This window comes from Phalacrocorax aristotelis, chromosome 1 (genome assembly GCF_949628215.1).
Source record: "Phalacrocorax aristotelis chromosome 1, bGulAri2.1, whole genome shotgun sequence".
Lineage (NCBI taxonomy): Eukaryota > Metazoa > Chordata > Aves > Suliformes > Phalacrocoracidae > Phalacrocorax > Phalacrocorax aristotelis.
In genome coordinates this window covers 135,200,414-135,220,911 of record NC_134276.1, presented here as the reverse complement: position 1 = coordinate 135,220,911, position 20,498 = coordinate 135,200,414, and the positions used below count along the sequence as shown (strand labels likewise).

At 44.3% G+C, this 20,498-nt stretch overlaps 1 pseudogene; it reads right to left on the bottom strand.

The window, feature by feature from the left end:
- LOC142054575 (alpha-2-macroglobulin-like protein 1) overlaps positions 1-20,498 on the bottom strand; it is a 37,356-nt pseudogene that overhangs the window by 357 nt on the left and 16,501 nt on the right.

The following is a 20,498-nucleotide window of genomic DNA, read 5'->3' as shown; positions in this document are numbered from 1 at the left end:
TCTTTCTCTTTAACACAGCCATCCCACTATTAAATTTTTACTCTTCAGACTGAATGCAGCAACAGAAAAATGACTACTGGGTCAGACCAACTGTCTGTCTCCCCAGCATGTCTCCCATACAGCTCTAAAAGACCCTCTTATGCACTGTGATACTTTCTAATGCAAGGACATCTTTGTAAATAGAGCACCTTCCAGTAGTGTGTGCTGATAACCTTGCTTTTTTACTGACAATTAGTGTTTTCATGTCAGATAAGAATTTTAAAAATGTATGTACTAAGCACAAAAATTCTTGTACAGGATAAAATAGCAAAGAGGGAGCATGTTAGGTGACAATATTTAGCTCTGTAAAGGCTGAATTAAGAAGTCTCCTCCTCTTCTTGACATGGTGTGGGAGGGGTAACAAGAATGGAATCCAGTACACAACATGTATGCCCGTGGTGTTGCTTTCTAAATCTCTAGTGATAGTTTTTCCTTTTTGTTCTCAGATTATTTAAAAAAAATATTCTTAATGTTCCATCTGCTGTTTTGGCTCATACTGAACAGGGAATAATCAGAGACTCAAAATTACTCCAAGATACCTCTTCTGCATGCTGATAGTTCATTTAGAGCTTTAAAGGGTAAGAAATTATTCTCCTATTATCCTGAGGCATAGCAGCACCCAATGGATAGTAGGATTATTACACTACACATGAAAAGCTCAGAACTAAATTCTGCCTTCTGGTGGATCAGTGTGTCAGTATGTAACACTTTTAAAATAAATGCCTAAGCATTTTCAAGAGAGCTAAGGAGCTGGAAAAGACATGGTAAATTGACAGAGAAGCTTTCTTTTCTACGAGTCATAGGTTGAAGCTAGAGGAAGTAAAAAAAAAAAAAACAGTCATTTTGAACACATACACACCACAACATAGTCATAGTGCCAGGCAGTCTCATGTCTCAAGAACAGGAAAGCAAGTAATTCTGCTACTTGAATGTAGAAGTTTTGTACAGAGGAAACCCAAGCTTGGAATTGCAGGAGGAAGTGCACTGGAATAAGGGAAATATGGGAATAAGGGTTGTAGACAGAACTGTGTCTGGAGGGGGAGGTGGTATAACAGTTACTTTTTGTCTGTGTCAGTGAAATATCACCTGGTTTATAGTAGTCATAGACATGCACTGTTGCTGCTTTCAAGTTCTGCACTTCAACATCTTCTTCTACTGAGATGTTAAGCTTCAGAGAAGTCTCACCCACCTGGAGAGATGAATAGAAGTGAGCAGAAATGCGCTGGCCATCTCACAGTCACCTACATACCAACTTTAATCCCGCTGCACCAGAGATTTCTTTATCTTTCTATGGTCTTCCACCATCTTCCTCTTTTGCCAAAATTTTAGGCTGCTTGACCAGCCTAGGCATTTGTATTTCTGATCTCTGAGAATCCCCATGCAAAGTAATGCAGTTGCTACTACTTGAATGGGCAGCTCCCTGTGGTCTTCCTCTTACGTCTTCCAAGTAGATTGTGACTTTGTCTGGTTTTATTTCTGTCTTTTTCACAAGGCTATCTTCTCCAGCTGTATAGGAGGACAAGAAATGAGCTTCTTTAGCATCAGCTCATTTGTCCTCCCCATTGTCTCACACCAAGTTTGGTACTTGTCAGTGAACCACTGCTGACTAAAGCACTCAGCCGAGTCAGGGAAAGGTCTTTGTTCCCCAGCTATAAAGACATTGAGATTGCTGGGAGTGCACAAAGCTTTAGAAAAGATTTTTTTCAGATTTGGAACAAGCATCCTTGAGCACTTGTAGAAAAGGGAAAGATGGTTAGTAGGAAGCTATGATGGATCTCCCTGGTTATCTCCTGGAACACTGTAGCACATCATTGAACACCTCCATGGAATTCAACACCACTTTATGCAGTATCACTACAAATGGCACTGACAACAGGGTCTCAGTGCACCCCAGTTGATTCTAACTAGGTGCTTTTCAGCTCCTCTCTAACCTCTTACTGCATATGTAATCCTCATTACTGAACATGAAAAACTGCACAATCAGTTCTGCAAGCGGAAAGTTGCCTTGTGAAATAGCCCATATATGTGCACTTGCTTAGTTTAGTTAATTTGTAGCAAGATGAGGAGCTACTATTCTCCAGCAGTTCTTAGATGTTTGGATATGTCTGGCTGAGCTACATTTGGAAAATAGAATTTCGTATCTTCAGGGAAGGCCAGAGGAAAAAGTCTTATGGCTTTCACAGAGGTCTTCACAGCAATGAACCCTGACAGCATCTCCACCTCCACCAGGGCCATGTTACTGGTCTCACGGTCCCCTAATGTAACTAATGAAAAAGACAAGAGAGAGCACACTGGATGTAGAAGGCATCACAGCATTTCCAGGAGATATTAATGACCACTTCCAAACTCTGGCCTGCTCTACAGTGATGTGAAAGCTCAGCAGCATGTCCCACTGATGGGAGAAAAGGACAAAAAATTGTCCCCCATCTACTTGCTCAGTATGGAGACAGATTGTGCAGCAAATATATTATGAATAATCTTCATCAAATATGGGTAGGGACTGGATTTTCTGCTGTCTGGTTCCAGTAGAGGCTCACATTGCAGGAGAATGCACCTCAGGGCTGGTTCATCCCAGCTGCCAAGCGTGACCCAAGGGAGGAGGCTGTGGCTCTTGGGAATGCTGCCATGTCAGCTGCTAGTGGTCTGGGGGCTGCTGAGCTGCTCCACACTGACTGAGATAGCTGCTGTGGTTCTGCAAGCCACTGCCACTGTGTTCCCATGCTTCTCCAGGCCTTAATTCTCAGTTCACAGTCTCTTTGGGATCTTTGGAGAAGAGAGTCCTCCCCTGTGTCGTCTCCACAGACAGGAGGTTTTTATGGGGTTCTGGTCATACTGCTGGGACTCCCACTTTTTTCCACTACAGAAAGGACCTCAATGGATCTCATACCTGACAAACACATGGATGACAAGCTGTTTTGACATCCAGGACAAAGACTTCTTCTGGTTTTGGTAGTGGGGTGTTAAAAAATAAAGTAGTCTGGTGGGGGAGAAAATATCTCTGTGAAGTGTGCCAGAGCTTCCCCTTATGAGCTAAAGGACTACCTGTGCCTCCTGCTTTTAACAAATTGGTAACCAGTGGCTAACACAGTTGGCTCCAGCTGTGCTTTCTGTTCAGTCATGTTCTTCAGCACATAGTGTCAGATACATATGCCAAATGTAACCCTCAGCATGGAGGCTCAGCTATCTGTGATCCAAGGCCTCATTCAGCACAACATTGTCCAGTCTTACAAAAAAAAAAATATTGTTAAAGTGTGAGAAAGTACATTAGCTAAAACCCTGTCCACCAGGAGAAAGAAGTGTAGCTGTTAACTGTTGACAAGATAATTGGTTCTAGGTCTCAAGAAGAAAAATACTGACAAAACAAGTACAAAACCCTTAAGAAAAAAAGAAAGAGCAAAGAATGGGAAGAGGTCAACTCAGCAAGAGGGATGATCACACTCCTCCAAAGAGCAGCATAGGCCAATCTTCCCCTACCTGCCTGGTGACTGACTGCCTGGGCAGCAAGTACCCATCAGATGTCTTATGTTTGACTATATTCAAGTGTAGCCAGTCCTAGTTACCTCCTACATGCATTAACAATAAATAATTGTTGTGTCCTCTTGTCTATACACTGCTTGCAAATTCTATGTGAGCATCATAAGAGATGGCTGAACAGAAGTAATCCAGTGAGGAAGGTTTTCACAGGGAGTGACGAGTTCTTTGCTGCATGAATGGCTCACAAGCAGACCACTATCAAAGCTGCCAGAAAAATAAGATGTATTCTCCTGATGAACACGTTGTGTTGGTGTACTGGGATAAGACGACCCTTGTTCTACATCAGTACTTATCTCTGTGTGTGATAGCCCAAAGGATATTATGCCAGAAGATATACAGTGCTCAGCTCCAGAAGCAGTGACATCAACAATATATGTTCCATATAGAAGCAGGTACTGTTATATATCTCATCACTCCTGACTTCAGATCTACCGATCTCTTAACAATGACATGGCTCTTTGGCACAAGACAGCAATAAAACCATGTCAACAGAGTATACCTGAGCTCCTTCTTGACATGATTCTGCCTAGAAAGCCAAATCTTACTCAGAATTTGAGGCTGTAGTGCCTGCTTCAAGCCAAACCCCACTTGAATAGTCAGTGGCAAAACCTGACAGCTCTGTTCCTTAAATATACTCACCTGTACATAAACACAGCAACTGCCAGTCGCCTGCACTGTGTACAACCCTAGGACTGCAAGGAGAGATAACTGATGCAGGACCAACTTGTTGTTCCTGGGCACATGGAACTCCAATGGAGAAGCCTCCTTGCCTTTCACTGGCACCTTTATATCTCTGATCTCCTGAGCAATCAGTGCTGCATACTGAGCAAGGGCCTGCAGGCTAACAACTGTGTCCTGAAGGTAGAGTGAGTCATTTTGCTGTGGAGCCATGCAGTACAAGATCCTGCACACTAGGTCAGGCACTGCAGGGAGAACCACACTACTCATGCCCTGGATTCACACTCTGACACAAGCAAGATCTATGCCACTAAGTGCATAGGTAGGGTCTATACCACAGGCAGCAGGATGACTTGTTACCTGCAAAGCATGGCTCATGAGCCAGCCCTGGGCTTAGCAGTCCAGGGCATAATCCCAATTACACCACACATAAGAGTTTCCCCATGGCATTCCTCTTCCCAGCAGGGCTCATGTATGCCTGTCTCCAAAGGATGGATCTAGAGTGACATGCAAATGAGAGATGCGCACATCACTCCAGGCACAGTATCTCTCTCCTGCCCCCATGACTTCTCCTGTCTTGTTACCTGTGTGGAAGCAAATCCGCCAAAGGCATGTCTTTGTCCATGGAGCCAGTGCACAAGCTTGCTCACTGAGGCTTCATTGTATGCCAAGTCTGGTCTGGAGACATGAGCCAGGAGGATGTAGGCTACTGTCTCAATAAGAGAATAAGATTCTTCACTACTGGAATGTGATGTCAGGAGCTCTGCTGATAGGGGAAGAAACATGTGGATGAGAAAAACAGTAGATCCCTATGAATATCAGCCTCTCCTGCAGTGGTACCCTTCAAAGACTGGCAGCTTCCTGTATACCATCAGAAACGCATGTGCCTTTCTGGGACACCTCAGCGTGAAGAGGCCAGTTCCTCCTGGTTTTGAACTCTGAAGGGCCAGCCATGTATGATAGGCTCCATTTTTTCCTTTGAAAGCAGAGAGAGATCCAGACCCCAAATTCTCAAACGGTTCCTCTAGAAAGCAGTTCCCCTAGAAACTGATTGACTCTGAACAGAGGCTTTTTCTTTAAAATACAGTCCTAGTCTTATTCAGCTCTGTATATATTCAAAGCTATGTCCCCAAGCTACAGCATTTTTGCTGTTTCTGCATGTACCTAGGATAGTCTAATGGGGCTCCCTGTGTTGAAAAGCTCTACGACTCATTTCCAGTCAGCTGTATCCATTGTACAAGAATTGGTCACTCTTTGAGCGAGAATTGATGGCAAGCTATAGGAGGAACAAGACTACACAAATTATTTTGTTAGCATCTTCCCTATGCAGTGCATAGGCTAGAACAATTTAAGCTAGAGCTGGTCTCCTGCCTGTGGTCCAAGCTCACAGGCACTGAATGCATCTGAGTCTGGTTGAATGTTTTGCTGTAGTGGTCACAGGAGTCTAACCAAAATTCAGCTAAGAATTTAACTTAATTGTGCAACTGTAGACATCTTCTGCAATGGTACAAATGTGAAAACCTGAAATGCTTTTAAATTCAAAGTCAGTTTTCAGAACAAACCTTCACTTTTGAAATAAGAATCACAAAATCACTTGTTTGCATAAAACCAGCATAAAGACTTTAGAATTTAGCTCAGGGACTCTATGGTCTGGTATTACTTCATTATGTTTATCAGAATGGAAGGTTTTTGCATGAAGGATTTGTGATTATTTGTTACTTCCAAGGTGATATAAGCAGAACAATTTTTTCATGAAGTGATAGAATGTGTCTTGGAGATGCAGATACAGATTGACCTACAGATTAATCTTGATTCCTTAAAAAGCACAGAATCCCACCAGGCCACAGAAGGTGTCTCCAGACAGCAGAAGGTAATCCTCTCGGGCAGAGGTGCTCCAGCAAGCAAACTAGCTGCAGCTGGTGGCATCAGTCACATCCTCAGATTCAGTAGGTGGAACACAGACACATTTAAACATGTAGGACAACTCCTTTCCCTCCCTTACAACTCCATTGCTTTTGCCAATTCATTGCTAACTATTATCAGTGGAAACAAAAGCCAAAGAAAACTATCACTTGACCCACAGGAAGTTTTTAGTACTCCATGCCTTAGGGCCTTAAGGGGACACTTTCCGAAGTGCTTGTTAAGTTAGAAGCATTAGACTGATTAGATATCAGTGGGGATGTACTCCAGTCACTTTTTCCATATGTACCATCTCAGAGGCAGCTCTGAAAAAATATTTCACTCAGTGTGTGCAATTACTCCTTCCAGTTCACCCACTAACCACCCTGTGAAGCCAGCTGGGAAGCTTGAGTGGCTATGCAGTGAACTGCACTCTGCACTGGTGGTTGGTCAGGCTGAAAAATCCTCTCTCCCTTTTTATTTCTGTGTTATTTTTCAGACCCCAATGTAGTTCACCGTTCTGCCAGATGCACAGATGCGGGGAGGAACTTACTTAAGCCAAATCAGGTAATACTGTTACCAACAGTTTAACCATAGGCTTAGGTGCTTTGAAACCCCCACCTGGCATCCTCATTCATGACAGAAGTCCATTTTTTTCCAAGTTAAAGAGACAAAAGGAAGAACCAAGCTCAGCAGCACAACAATAAAGATGCATCCACCCAAGGACTGAGCTGAGTAAAGCAGCAATGGGGAAGCAGTCAAATGGTTTGAATTTTGCAAGTAGATGACCAGCAGCTGAACAGACATGGAGAAGCAAGTTTCTTCTGCAAGATCTCTTCTGCTGTGTATGAATAGCTGAAGAATGACAGGAGGACCACAACTCAAGTGAGTACTTTCACCACACAAATTAAGCCTGGATCACCACCGCTACTTTTGATTAGAAATTCTTTCCTGCGTCTGAGAACACTAGAGACTTTCACAGCTTCAATAAATTACCATTTTCTGACACAAAGGTCAATATAAGTATAATTAAATATCTCAAACTGTTGTAAACAACTAAAGGGTTAAACTTGCAGCTTAAGCCATTAATAACCTAAATCCACATCCTGAGAGATACAAATGACACAATGAGCCAACTTGTGAAAGGAATTCAAGGTTCAGAGCTGAGAAACTTCAGGGGCTGATAAGAGAAGGAAACATTCTCCTGCAAGGAAGATAAAGGGATGCCACAACCATGAAACAATAAAACCAGTAAGTCACAGTAACTGGGGGAAAGGTAATTCCAGCAGGGGGAGATCAGGACCACTGACTCAATTGAGGGACGAAAGGACTATCTCCCCACACACATTCCTCTCAATCATGCACAGTGAATTAAAGTCACACTGTAGCTTTAAACATAAGTGAAGAAGATACAGAGCAATGGAAGAAGGGGATGCCCAGTCAGGTCAATGATTGTGTATTAGATAGACGTGGTGCGTTAACTGTCATGTATTAATGTCAAAAATGAACTCCAGTTGGTGTGCACGTTAGGAGGAAAAATCTCCCACGCACCCAGTGCCAAATAAAGCAATGCCTGCTTTTTAACATGCCTAGCGTTAAGGAGTTTTATTCCCAGCTTTCAGTGACAAAACCACTGCAATTAAATCCCACAGATATCAGGCCTTAAACACAGTCATTATCTCTAGAACCCAAAGCCTTCTAAATTGCACCAACCTACCAGTTTCCTTCTCTAGCATATCCAGGAGCTGATCTCTCATCTCTGTCTTTTATCAGTGTGAAGACATAAGCCATCAAGGCTTTGATGTAACGGTTTGTCTTATCAAGTGTTATATTCTTGAGGCAATATAAAGAATTATCCAGCATGGTGTCCTGAGAAAGGAATCCAACCCAGTGAATTTTCTCTGACCACTTTTTATTGTGAAAATCTATCACAAACCTCAAGCATCTCAGCTACATCCTTGACATATTTCAGCGCTGACATCTCTTTCAGGGCTGTGGAACATGAAGTAGAGTGGACAAAGCATCACTCACTGTGGGTTGAAAACAAAGATGTGACTGGACATAACACTGGGATGGGGGACTGTTAATACACTGGAGAATCCAGCTGTAGGAAGTGACTGGTAACACGATGGCTCAGAACTGTCAGACATGCATGCTGTGGGTCTCTGCTCCCGGGGGGGTATGCTGTTTTCAGAACTGTACCAGTAAGGCTGGAATATCAGCCCATCATGGCTAGAACAGCCTACACTTGGCCTGAAGATCACTGCTTTTATTTCAGGTCTGAAGGGGGAGAGGGTTGCATACCTGAAAGACGGGTTTTTTATCTCCTTTATCTATATTGGAGAGCTTAATGCAAACTATTGCCTCTTCCTGCAAGTCCTGAGGCATTTTCAGAGACAATTGTTTCCCAGGAGATCAGTTAGGAATAGCAGATGCTCTGCTTTGCTGCAAATCAGGCCATTTATATCAAGAACTTACCAAGTTAAACATTTCCTGTTGAGTTATTGTGTACAAAGGCGGGACATGACAGAACCTCTCACCAACTCAAGCTAGGTACTCCCTGAAACCACAGACGTGGGGAGAAATGAAGGGTGGAGCATGCTCCCAAGCCCTGCAAGAGTTCAGATGTGACTTACATTCTTCTCCAGATGGAGCTCCACCAATGCAGCAGATACAGGCTGTTAATGAGATTGTATCGTGCACACCACCCTGCAAGTCACACAGACAAACATCAAAAAGGGACAAAACCAACCATTGCTTACCTGTCAGTGTATAGCCACTGCAACTGCTTATGGGTGGCATATCTCAGAGAGTACAGTGTCAGGCCTCTGGGCATCCTTGGACATGTGGGGACTGAAGCAAAGCACTCCAGGCTCCCTTACTGAATATCATGAAAGGCTGGTGTTAAGGGCAGCCTCAGAGCCATATTGTGCATACAGCCTAGGTGTGCCTTCTCATAAAAGGGTGTGAAGCAAACTGTTAAGTGTTTGTTTTATTAAATATATTACAAGTGGACATTTGAACAAAGTTTTTATGATACAGGATTTGCATACAAGAAACAATGCAAGTTTACATACAACTCAGCTGACTGTGAGAAGCTACAGGTTAATAAGGGTAAACAGGCTTGCAGGAGCCTCTTTTTCTCATTCGAGGACATTCAGCATTGGGGAAGTCCCACTTACATCCTCAGACACGAGACAAGACTACATCTAATATGAGGGGGAAATTTGGGCCAAGTTGCTGAGAAGCATCATTCACACTGAATAGCAGAAACTTTGAAGTGTAAGGGGAGTGGGGGAGCAAAACCTACTCCAAAAAGTCCTGTTCAAATAGAAAGCCCAAGCTGAGAAATTAATGAAAGACAGACAAGGATGAATGGTCTATGTGTACAGTCTGGTTTTATTTTGTACTGCATCCAAATTTTAAGCAAAAAGTGTAACCCTTTGCTAAAATAGCAGCCTGTTTTCTTTCATAAACCTGCCTTCTATTTAATATGGGCAACTTTGCAATCTGACCAGATTGGATTATTCTTACCTTTACAAAGACAATGAAGTCAAGTATTGCCATACTGCATGCACAGTGTTCAGTATTTGAGCACTAGGGCATGTTCACCAAGAGTTTGCTGCACTTCCAGCTACACTGGAGGGATCATTCTGGGAATGCCAGGCTCCAGGAGAAGTCATACTTTTTGGGTGGTGGAGGGACAACTGTGTCTTCAGATATTAGAGCACAATGTCAGGCCTATCTGGAGAGTATTGTGTGTCATAAGGCATGAGAAGAGGGAGAATCCAGCCACCATATTCTAGACAAGCATTAAGATATAAAAATATTTCTCCCCATGCCCTTGAAGTGCCTTGGCACAATTAGCCACGGAGTCTTTTGGCTAGAGTAAAATGAAGAAAACCTAGCAGAGATTAAAACCTCATGTACAGAAAATGTCTACTGTCATAAGCCACACTTTTTCCTTCTACTCTGGAAAGCTGCCTTGGCTGTGCTAGGCCATGGGGACATTGCTTTGTGCTACCATGCACAGTGAAAGAGCCTGGGGAAGCAACCCTGTGCCCCACATTGTGTTCCTCCCACTCTCACTCCCATGTCTGGCAGCTGTACCTTCAAGTCATTGTTGAAGAGCTTCCCCACACTCTGGAAGCAGCCACTGAGCAGCTGGTGCTTCTGCAGCCAGAGCAGAACATTGTGCACATGATCCTTATTAATGTAAATGTGAGAGCTGGCTTGTCCAAAGGACCTGGCTACAAAAGCTGTCAGCCTGTGGGCAGGGCACAAAGGAATTCCACATCACAGCCAGGAGCTGAACCAGCAACGACAATAAGTTTGGGATAACAGTACCAACTCTGGTCACTCACCATGTGTCGCCCTGGTTGTCAGCTTTCCCAAAGGCACTGTAGGAGCCATCATCATGTTTGTAGAGCAACTGACACTGATAACCTATGAAGACAGGTCCCAGGACACAACTCAGTGTGAAGGCCTGTAGTATCTCAAACTATCCTTGCTGTGGGAAAAAGGCTTCAAAGCAAGACATCTCACCAGGTCCTACATTCAGAGACGCTGAGGCAAACCTACTACCCCACAATTCCCCACGCATCCCACAGCATCAGTGTGACAAGAAGCAATTACACAGCATCACTGAAGTGCGCCATGCGGCTGCTCTATGTTACTAGAGGTGCCATATACAAGTACTGCGGGTACTGCGGGCTGGTTTGCAGGACAGTGACATTCTCACTCACCTCATGCCTCCCCGTGCCCCAGGGAACCATCATGGGCACCTTGCTGTCAATAAAAAGAGCTGTAGGAGGGAGAAGAGAGGCTTTTCCCAGAGGAGACCGCTGTAAAACATGGTTTGTTTTTCAGCACTTCTGCTAGGCCCTGTTGGACACAAGAAAGCACTTTTTATGCTTTCATGTACAGAAAGCAACCAAGCCATGCCTTGAAGATCTGAGGGCAAAATGCTGTGTGCATCTGTTTGCTCTTCCTCCACCCACCACACAGCCTCACTGTTTACCCTCCACCTCACCCCTCTGCTGCTGCCATTCTCTTGGGTATGCCCCCCTCTCCCAGGCATCTGTCCTAATTTGCGGTACAGGAGAGAAAGGAGAGGAAGTAAAATGGGAGGCTGCTGAGCTTGCAGTATAGCAGGATAAGATCAACAGGCTGGAATATGAGGCACATTGCAAAATAAGACACAAAGCACTGTATTAAATTCAGATTATATTGGACAGAGCTGACACGCCCCCACAATACATGTCCTAAGACACCAGGACACACTAAGTTACCAAGCTCTATCTATCCCCAAAGGCTACTCGTTATTCCAATTAATAGCAGCTGATGCCCTGTTTCCACAAGGGACTTTGGCCTGCCTTGGACTGATAAGGGAGCAAACCACAGGCATCAGGTAATGATGGAATCCATTAATTACCCACACCCTTCTCTGAAAAGCAGGCTGAGTACCTCAACAAAAGGCAGACAGAAGTCCTGCTTCTTCAGAAACACACTTTTCCTTCCATGAGACATTTCCCTTATTCTTTGTAGTATCTTCCTTTGTCACAGCTCTGGCAGTGCTTCCGCTCCTGCCCTGCACCCCCTGACTAGACCAGTGCCCCACACTCTTGATTTTGCAAGCAGTAGGAAGAAAGGTAATTTTTATCTCTTCTCAGGAATTCCAATGCTTTATCTTCAACTTCTGCATCCCGTTCTTTAGTCTTATTCAAGCACTGAAGTATGAAGTTATTTGGTGCAAACTGAACCATGTTCTGTTCACCACAGCCAAAGGGCATCTCTAGCAGCTGGTCTAAATTTTGAACTGCTGGGCACATGATGTCCCCTGAAGTTTGAGGTGGAAGGGCAGAAGAAAGAAAAAGCAGAGACATTCAGCAGTAGGAAATGAAGGGACTGCTGCCTTCTCTAAACTCTACTGGGATCCTGGAAAAGAGCCAGTCCCTAACTTGACAGAGATGTTTAGGATTTCTGCTGATCCCCCCATATTAGAAGACATCATGGTTCTGGAGGAGGGAGGGAATGTAAAGATGAGGAGATGTGAAGAAAGGTGAAGAGAGCTGTCATTCTTGAGTGGGTATCAAGGAGAGAAAGAATAATAGAGGCAAACTATGTGGAAATCTGCAGTGATGACTTTGGTTCACTTAGGTGGATGGCAGTGACAGGCATCAGAGAAGATAACCTGCCATTTGGAGATCGCCCAGAATCATCCCTTACTAGAGGAATAAATATTGAAAAAGATTACTTGATCCACACTTCTAAGGCCAACATCACACCCCTTACCATTTATCTTATGAGGAACTGGGTCAATGTATCATTAAGGCCAAAGCATAGTGCAAACTCCTCCCACTGGGGACCCAAGAGCAGGGAAAGCCTTTCTCAATCACAGATGAAGTGGCTCTGCCAGATCCCTCCAGCACTCCTCCAGGCAGCATCAGGGAGCTCTTCAGATACACTGTTATCTGAGGAAGGCAGAACCCAGGAATTTATCCCATACAAGAAGTATCACACAACATAACATCCCAAAGAGACCCAGGTGAGTCACAGGAGCCAAAACTTGCAAACAGATGCCTCAATACAGAAAATTTTGCCAGGTAGAAGACAGACATGGAGAACCTATAGTAGTTGTTCTCCCAGGCAGGGATGGTGCCACCAGCGCTTGCTCTCTCACAAATTCCCTCCACCTCTGGGTATTTGCAGTAAGCCTATCCCATCTGCTCTCATGATCAATAGCAGTCAGGGATTTTTGTCCCATACCTGCAGCACAGAAAAAGGCATTTTGGGTCTTCTCTTGTAGGATACCTCCTGGCTGCAGATGGAGAAAAAGTAGATCAGATAGGGAAGGTACAAAAAGAAGTCATCATGCCTTAAGAAGCCTGTCTGCTTCCAAGAATGGACTAAACTTCCTCTTAGGGTCTTGCTAACTGCCTCAGGGGATGACCCACTGTTCCCAGGTGTTATCCACCCTGAGGTCTGACTAACCTTCACAAGCAGAGGTGTCTCTCTCCCCCCCTGCAACAGTGTCACAGCAATCCCGTTACCACACAGATCATGAGAATGTTCCCCCACACTGCTCGGTGACATTCATTTTACCTGCAAGGAACACAGGGGCACATCACTTGCAGCAGACAGCTGTATGTACAAGCATCAGGATCAGACATGCAGAGGCAGGCAAACTCCAATCCTTCTCCCGCTAGCTGCCACACCCACCTCTGCTCAGCCTTACCCAGCCTGGTGGCTGTCACATTCCACTCGAAGGTTTTTGCTTCATTGGCACACGGGCAGCCAGCAAACAAGCAGTCTGGACAGGCATCCACCTTTAGTTCTCGGGTCTGAGTAGCGCACACCTGAGTGTGGTGGGGCATAAAAGCGCACATTGGCATAGTGTTAGGACCAGGCACTGCACAGAGGAGATACCATGGGTCATGAAGTGCGAGGCTGTACTTTGTGGCCCAGATGCCAGTATCTAGGTCTCCCGAGAAGCTCATAGATTGCCTTTGAGCTCAAGCTTTTGCTCTGACAGATGTGTAATTGGGGGAATACTCACCTGGATACAGTCCCTGAGGTAGTTGAAGACAGCAGCTTTTACACTGAAAGTCTCTCCTTGGATCACCGAGTACAGCAGTGACAGATCTACAAAAAGGCTAGAAGACCCTAACAGTCAGAGGAGAGAACCCAAAACCAGTATCTGCAACACAGAAGGTGTTTGCTTTCCATTCTGTGATGGTGTCAGGTACAGTAACTTGGACAGACACTTGCCCATCTTCCCTATAGCAGGAAGAGAAAGAGAGGACAACTTGCTCAGAAGCAGTCAGAAGTGTCCAGGGGTCTCTCTGGGAAAGGTAGGGAGAGGCTGTTACCAACTCAGAGACCAAATCCAGGTCTCTGGGAAAAGTGTACACAGTTTTAGCTTCCTCTTGTTATCAGAGTGAGGTGCAACATCACTGTGGCCAACATGATTTTCTGCAGAAAAGCAAGTGGTACCTCAGAAAACAGCATATGTAGCTCCAGGTGAAATTAGTTCTTCATTCACAAGCAGTCTAACACGAACCATAAATGCTTTGTGACACAGAACAAGAATGGACAGGGTTGGCTTTTCAAGGAGAATCTGGCACAGTGTCTGTATCTTTGAGGAATACAGCTTTAGGGAGAGAGTGTTGGATGGAATTTAACCTGAGGCTCATTCTGACAGATCTTGCAAGTTTGGTCTGGATCCAGGGGGAGACAGAATGCTCAGAGTGCTGGTGAAGAACATACTAGATTTTCTGTGAAGAGCGCAGAGCACAGGGGCAGCCAATAAAGCACAGGGATTTGAGCTTTTATCTGTGATTATAGATCAGGTCCATTGAATGGGGCACAAGATACATTGCTTTCACACACAAACACAGTAGGATAGAAGTCAGCCATCTCAGCTGCAGGCTGGCCAGAACTGGGAGAAGAGAGCCCCTTCAGTCAAGGAGATGGACATGTCCATTCCTTACCAACAACATTGGCTTTTCCAGGATAAATTTCTTCCCAAAGCTTGGTCATATACAAGAAACTGCTTTATTGATTCCAGTATTGGTTAATATTTTCATGCACAATATCTGGGAAAACAGTCAAGAGTAAATCAATGATAGATAAAAGGGAACAAAGAATGTTGAAAATACCTCCTGATAGCAGGTATCTCAAGGGGGCTGGTGGTACCTGAAACATTTTAAAATGCTGCTTATTTATACACATACACTTACAGGCTCAGACTCTGGCCAATGCATGAGGAACAGAAACCAGCTTCTGAGGATTACTGGAGCCAAATGTTACTTCTCATAAAAGTAAATTTCATCTTCATATGCCTAGCCCTAACAATGAGCCAGGGTAGTCAAATGCCATATATGCCATGAAAAACTTAAGAGAAAAAAATCCAAGCTTTAAATCTCTGCACAATTTTAGAATGGAAAGATCTGACTGGCTGTTTACACAAAACCTTTCTTGCACAAGTTAATACCAATCCTAACTTAGAAAACTGATGGGGAACTCTGTCACAACTTAGTACGGGTTCTGCTTTTGTCTGAATGGGACTCAGACTTTCAGGGCCTGTGCTTCACAAGATGGTAATACTGGGTTGAATGCACCCTTATGTGCATGGATTGAGAAGACATAATCCCACCAGAGGAACACATTTGATCATGTGAGAAATCCTTGCTTTAATGGTCTGCAAGTCACTGAGAACTATTCTACTTTCTTGAAGTGCCTTCATGGAGACTATGGGTCCTCACCCATTCTGTGGAGGCTGTACATGCCTGTGGGCTTAGTCTCATGTTACAGGTCATCTGTTATAGGGTCACTAATAACTGAGATATAGTGGGATCTCCTTTAACTAGCATCCAACATAATCTAGAAGTAAGCATTCAGAAGGCAGAGTACCACGCCTTTAGGGGGAATCAGGGTCTGTATTTGTAAGGTAAAGTTCTGTCAGCCTGAGAAGCCCATGCAACTCAGTCTCCATTTTGGGTTGTTTTCAGTGTGTTGTTACCCTCTTCTCCTATTTTGAGATGCTTTTACTTGCATATATTTCTTTAAACAGCATTCTGTCAGAAGTAGCACTGCTTGGGTTTCAGTTAGCAAATACATTAATCTTTCTCAGGCTGTTGTGCTTGTTAGTGGCTTACCTTATTTTGTCATTTGTCTTGACAGTTAGCTCTGAAGCCAAATTTTAAAGGACGACTTTTTATTAAAACTGCTTTGAGGAGAAGTAACAAGAGACTCAGTGAAACACAGAATAAAGGAGTTTGCAAATAAAATAGCCAAACAACAATTCGTCAAAATATGGTGAAGTGCTCAGGTCTTACTGGGATATTCTTGCCACTCCCCCTTTGTAGATATGGTAGCCTAAACTAGATTTATTAATTTTTACACTGTCTTTCTCTAATCAAGTGGTTTGCACTATGCTTACTCATAAGTTTCATTTATTTCCCCCCATAGTCCCCAAATGCATGTGGCTAGAGATGAACAAGGTACAGATGACTTGTAGCAATGAAATCAGGGCAGCTGAAGTTTGCCAACAGTAAATTACTGTAGGCATTCAGGATGTCATACTGGCAACTGCTGGCCCAGGAAAAGTTTGCTACAAGTGTAAAGACTCACCTTAAACATATTGAAGATATCAGCATCACTTTGGCACCATGGTGCTCCCATCTGAGTCTTTTTGTGGAGACCAGGCTGCTGGGGCAGGCAAAGGTATGCCTCAAAGTCTTCCAGGTGATAAGGGAACCCTCATCTTCCAATTATAAAGCTGTCAAAGACCTTCTCATACAGCTGCAATGGAAGAACAGAGGTCTTCATAAGGAACTGTCCAATGAACATGAGTATGGATCAAATACTTGGATTGTAGCCCTCTATTATACTTTGTAAAGCTTTGCAGTTGAGGAAGTTGGCACTGGCCCAGCTTATACTAAATGACAGGAAGACCAAGGAATGGATATAAGCAAGTAGCTTTCAGTCTGCAAACTTTCATCTCTGGCAGTTCAAGCCTTTTAACTCTAGCATTCAAAATGAGGATAAAACACATGATGCAGTTTGAGCACAAGGCATTGGCACATCTGACTTACAGATTTAATGATTACTACTTTATATACCTGTTAGTAGATGATGCAAGTGCTCTGCCCTATAGCAGCATTCCTGTAAAATGGAACACCAGATCACACTGTTAGTCCTATCTACAGGTGCAGCAAGTCCCCTGGATTTGGTGAAGCTTCTTTGTAACAGGCTGGCCTGCTGTAACTTAACCTATAGCTTTGCATGAGGCATATACATGTGTATTATCTCTGATCTACCTTGTGGAATTATGTTAGGATTTGCAATTCTTGCAGTATTTTTGTCTTAAATTCATTCCTCTGAAACACGTGAAGGCTTTGAGGTAAGTCCATTCAACCCTTCTAGATTCTCAGAATGCACCTAGGTGCCGACAAAATCCTGACCACTTTTCACCAGCCACTGGGTGCACTGGGTGCTGTCCCCTAGCTATCATTTTCTAAAGAACTGCTCAGGCACTCAGCATGATCTGTCATATGGTTATAATTCAGCAATGTTTGGGGCAGAGGGATAGGAGGGTCCTACTGGGGCAAAATTCCATTTCAAAGGTTTAGTGTCACTGCCTGGTGGAAGATGGAAGAGCAGAGACAGGTAAACATAAGGAAAGCTGCTAAGCACTCTCCCTCCAAGCAGAAAGCAGCACCTCTTTGAAGCTGCTCTCCCCACCTACCTCTGCAGTGCCACACAGCAATCCACCACTCTTCAGGCAAAGGCCCACAGTGTAGGGCTGATGCATGAGGAACATGATCACCACATAACTGCTCAGAAGAGTCCAAGGAGGGGGAATGCCAGGGCAGTCACTTAACACTTCAGCTGTGTCCTGGGATGGACTATGGGCTTCCTCCCACCAAAGCAGAAGGCAGGCAGACAGCAGGGGGCTGGTAACCACAGCCTGCACTCACTGTATTTGCTGTTAGGGTATCATTTCCCTTCAGGAGGACACTCTTGTCAACAGCTTGGACAAAGCACAAGGACACTGGAACAGTCTTGATGTCCAGACTGACTTTCCTTCCTGGGACTTCCTTCTTGTGTGAGAAGTCCAGTGCCACCTGCAGGAGAAGATGGGGTCAGGGGGTTTAGTATTGGAGAGTAGGACCCTGTGACTCTTAGATGTCTGGGCAGCAGAGGGAAAGACACAATAAGGTAGGGAAGTGGGCTGAGATGCTGACACAGGCCCTCCTGGAAAACCGTTGGGAAGGCTACAGGGGCTGCAGTGCATACAGCCCAGCCAAAATTCACCTGCCACCACACATCTGCCACCCTCTAATCCAGAGCTACCACAGGGAGCTAAGCAGGCAGGGTTCTCTTCCATGTTAGGGAGAACATGGGGGACAGTGTGTTCCCAAGTCAGACATGGGGAATAGGGGGAGAAAACAGAGTTCAAGGGGGCCTAGTTTATTCCTTGGGAAAAGCTTGCCAGGGGGTGTTGGGGAGGGCAGGACTAAGAATTCAGGGAAGGAGGAGGTTACCAGTTTTCTTTCCCAGCCAAAAATACAGAGCATGTAGTTTGGCATGTATCCAGCTTACACCGTTTGGCAGAGGATAAAACAGGACCAGGAACCACAGCAGGCCAGAGCACATCAATGATGACGTCGCACTCCTTGTGTTTCTACTCACCTTATGTCTAAAGCACTTTTCTACTTGAAACTCTTCCACATCAGCGACCACCTCTCCATCCAAAAAGACTGCACACAGTAAAAGCTTGATGTCAAGCAGGAAGTCATTACCAATAGTCAGAGTCAATGAGAAGGAGCCCTGCAGATCTGCACAATATAACAAGAAGGGGTAGGGAAGGGCATAAAATAGGAATCAAAAGAAATTTAGTAATTCCTACCTTCAGATAAGAACATCAGACACAGACACTGTCACAGATTAACAACAAACCCAGGGTACTGGCTACTACTTTGGCTCAAGTTTGGCAGTATTCCTCTTCCCTACTGCACCTTAGATAAACTGGCAAACTACACAAATTGTGTCTTCTCCAAAGGTACAAGCTAGCAGCAGAGTCATAAGGTTGGATATTAGACCAATTAGACAAGGCAGGAGGACAGCCACCTAGAAGGACACTGAACTGATATGAGGAGATTGTGTTGGTCTAATGAGGTGGACCACCACTAAGAACTCAGGTCAATAGTTCCCTCCCATGGCTAAGAATAACACCTGCAGAGATTGTCACTGAAGAGCCATCACAGTTTTCTGGGGTTGTTATGAGGCACTTCATGTGTTTCTACTCACTCTCATGCTGGATAACTGGCACCTCTTTCTCTCCAATGAAAAGGATCTTGCCTTTTGCTATCACCTGAAGAGCAAAGAGAAGAGCCATTCAAGGGCCTGAATTCTGAGGAGAGTGGGAAAAGAATAAAAGAGAAGGATGTCTGACAGATGTTGTCACAGAAGCTGCTCTGGTAGGATATGACCTAAAGAGCTCTGCAGCAGAGATGGTGATAGCATAGCTGACAAAGGGCTTGAGATGTGTTCATTAGGCAACAAGAAGACATGGCTGCTTGAAAGCCAGAGGTATGTCAGAAGCTAAGAGCAGCTTCTCTTAAGCCACAGTGAACTCCAATCTTCACATTACTAGGATACAGTAGTTTTGACAGTATGAATGAGCCTGGTTCAGTAACTGATACTCATAACCTCAGCTAGGCTGTAGTCACACTCTTGTTTTGGACTTAACTTTCTTTAAAGCGGACTTCATCAAAACATGATTACATACCTCTGGAGTGCATCAATGCCCTGTGCAATTTCAAGACTTTTCCTGTAAATTCAAAGGCCAGGGGAGGTCAGCTGCCCCAGAGGCTGTCTCTTAGTACAGAGACAGATTACCCCTGACACAGATGGAAGTTTGGGGCATACCTATTGAGCAGAAACCAGGCTAGCCTTCCACTGCCACTTACGTGAACATAATAGAAAGTAGGGTGAATGGCAGGCTTCTATCACCCAAGCTTCGGTCAAGGTACTCCAAACAGAGGAAAGAAGCTGGGGGCTAGGAGCAGGTCCAGGAACTGGAAAACAGGAAGAGGTTTGGGCAGAACAGAACTCAAACTGACTTATACTGGCCTGGGAGTAGCTTACCCTGTCCCGTGAGTATCTGTGTGAAAAAGGTAAAATGCCAGTAAGCATAAACTTGCCCTGAGATTCAGCTGTCTTCTGTGCTCACTAGGTAGTAGAAATCAATGTGGTCTGCTTCAGAGCTGAGTTTATTCTGGTCAAGGATATAATCTACTTCCGCTTCCTGCTCTTGATCACAGGACATCACATCATTTCTGGCCTTGATCTCAAGGAAGCTGTTGCTCTCAGAGTAAAAAGGTTTCAGCTAGTGGAAGCTATCCTCAACTCCTGTGTGACTTTCAGAAGAATCTTGCTCATCATCATTTCCAAGGTTGTAGGTGCCCTTCAGAGCACATGCCAATCAGTATCAAATGATACGAGGGAGCCTGAAACCTGCTGAAAACATTAAGTTATTACCTGAACTGATGACAGACCACACATCTGTATACTTAAAATATCTTTTGTTTAAATGTAATTTTGAAGTCTTTATGAAACTTTGTCTTATGAAGTTTTAGCAAAAATTTCAGTCTAGTATATTTGCCCACCATCTCATTTTTCCTCCTTTATCTTTCCATGAGGACACACCCCACACCAGACTTTAACCCCAGTACAGCACCATTTTCAATTTGTGTTTCTGATTAGATGCCCTGAAGCACAACGTGCACCAAAACAGCTTTTGTGTAGTGAAGCTCTACTTCTCTGCAGATAATTTAGGG